Genomic DNA, 2,864 nt, shown 5'->3' with positions numbered 1-2,864 from the left:
GGTCTGTATGTGGGATCCGAACCCTTGGCGGGAGCGCCACTGCACTCCCAAGCGGCGCACTATAGCAGTGCGCCACTGGGCCGGCCCTCGTGGTGTTTTTTTAAATTTTATTTTATTTTTAATTTTTATAAAGATAATTGAATGGGCACACGGCGGGAGCGCCACCGCACTCCCAAGCGGCGCACTATAGCAGTGCGCCACTGGGCCGGCCCTCGTGGTGTTTTTTTTAATTTTATTTTATTTTTAATTTTTATAAAGATAATTGAATGGGCACATGCAGCTCTAGGAAACAATACAGAAAGGTCCCATGCACTTTACCCAGTTTCCCCCAGTGACAACATTTTGCAAAATTATGTAGTAACAACATCACAACCAGGATATGACGTTGATACAATTCGCCGATCTTATTCAGATTTCCCCAGTTATACTCGTACTCATTTGCATGTGTGGATGTCTGTGTGTTTAGTTCTAGACAATTTTATCACATGTTGGTTCCTGTATCCACCATCACAGTCAAAATATTGAGTAGGACCTGAGCACAAGACTCTTCACGTTGCCTTTTTATCACCACATCCGCCTCCCTCCCACCCTATCTCCCATCCCTAACCCCTGGCAACCACCATTTCTAAAATGTTGTCATCTCAGAAATGTTACATAAATGGAATGACACAGTATTGTTCTTTCGTGATTGGCTTTTCTCTCACAGCAGAATTCCTTGGAGATTCACCCAGTTGTTGTGTGTATTCATCCAGTTGTTCCCTGTTGGGTATGTTTTGTTCCTCCTCAGCACCTATAACACTGCCTGTGTAATGTAGGCACTCAATAAAAATTTGTTGAATGAATGGATGAATGAATTTCCCCAACAAACTGATTCAACTCCACAATGCACCAACAAGAAATGCATGTTTTACTGAAGATCTCCCAGGAAACAAGAGAGTTCACATGGAACCCAATAACAACACACATAATTCCTTGCTGAGGTTCCTCTCTCCTGCTATCTCTGATCTCTCCTCTCTCTCTTCCCCTGTTGTTCTTGCAAAATTTCCTCTACCATTGGCATTTCCATTTTCACCCTCAGCTTACATACCCATTCAACAAAAACCAAAACCATGGAAATGACAGAACGAAGACCATTTACTCTTCCTTCGGATCTCCTTTGGGAATCTCAGTATCTCCAACAACATAAAGATGGATTGGGGGAAAATATCAACTCTCATGGCCTAAGGAAAGCACCGTCAAGGCCTGTGTTTGCGTGGCAGGAATAGAAAAGAGTTGACATACATGACGGTCATTCACCTCCTCCTTCTTCTGCTTTAAACATTTGAGAAGAGGGTGGAATTACAAAATGCTTCCCCACCTCCATTCTGCTCAATTCCGATTGCCAAACAGTACCTGGACCAATTGTGAAAAAGGGCGCAGTTCTGTGGGGAAGAAAAATATGTCGTGGTTTGTTTACCTTGTTTAGGAGGACAGGTGGAATACCAGACTGATGAGGAAGACTGGCACACCAGATCTTTTTTTCTCAGTTTCAAAAACACCAAAGGTTGATGCCAGGATATTTGATTTATCTGGATCCTCGGTTCCATTGCGTTTCGTACACAGGCCCGGGTAATTAGCTCAAAGCTCCACAAGAGCTGTGACGACACATGCTCCTTTCTTGAAGGAAACCTCAAATAGTCCATCTGATCCTCAGAGCCTTGCTTGTTATGCTTCATGTGGGTGTAGTATGTGAGCAGGAAGTTCTGCAGGAAAAATCACTCTGGGTTTGTTTACTGTTTTGATAAAGTCACAGCATTTCTCAAGTGCTGTAAGCTGTAAGTTTCAGGCACATGGTAGGCACTCAAATCTTATTGACCCACTAATTTTTTCCACCAAAGGTTTCTTTAGTTTGATTCCAGTTCAGGAATAAGCTGGATATATACTTGGGCAAATCAACTCATGAAAAAACCGAAGTGCACTTGAGCTACATCTGTAATACTTGGTCATACTCATTTTCTCCCCACCAAAGTTACCGACGTTGGGCTCACTTAAGAAGGTTGCTGGTCCAGGTTAAGTACAAGCACCTCTGACCACTTCTAAAGCTGCTTAAAGACCGTTTGGGTGGTTTTTAAAGGGCCAGGAGAAGTCTTTCCTGTGGCAAATCAGGACATGGAGACCGACAGTCATCACCACCATCCAACGATGATGAGACATGTGGCTTCACACTTTACCTTTCTTCTGGGGAAGACTCAGAGACCATGTATGGAAACATACAGGGCTGGCTGCCCCAGCTCCTGGCCACATCGGGAAACATCTTCGAGGTCAAGCCCCAGTGCAGAGGCAGGGGGTTTTCTTAGACACAACAAGCAAAGAGAGATGTGGGGGCACTGTATCTGGGCAGCACGGAGATGAGCAAGGCTTCCCTCCTTCCTGGTAATTGGGAAAGGCTTCCTGGAAGGGCAGGACTTCAGGACCCGCCTGAACGGCCCTAGGTAGCACCTGGTAAGGGCTGCTCACTGAGGCTGAGGGTGCAGGCTGGGACAAGGATTCGAAAGCGGTTGCAGGTTGACTAAACAGAGCAGGTGTGGAGCTTATTTCCCAAGAAAGAGTGGTGGGAAGAGGGAGAGACTTATGAGATGTTTTTTCTCTGATTATATAAGCCCTATATGAGAGTACTTCACAAAGTTCACGGAAAGATTTGTATTCACTTTCAATCCTCTTTTCCCACAAACTTTTTGAAGTACCCTCATACGTTCATTGTAGAGCACCTGGATCAGTTAAACAAAGAAACACAAAAGACACCCATAGTCCCACAACCAAAAGAGAACCACTGAAATCATCCTGGTGTGTTTTTCTCCAGGTGTTTTGTGTGTGTGTGTGTGTGT

This window comes from Galeopterus variegatus, unplaced genomic scaffold (assembly GCF_000696425.1).
Source record: "Galeopterus variegatus unplaced genomic scaffold, G_variegatus-3.0.2 Scaffold982, whole genome shotgun sequence".
NCBI classification, from domain to species: Eukaryota; Metazoa; Chordata; class Mammalia; order Dermoptera; family Cynocephalidae; genus Galeopterus; species Galeopterus variegatus.
This window is presented reverse-complemented; position numbering follows the sequence as displayed.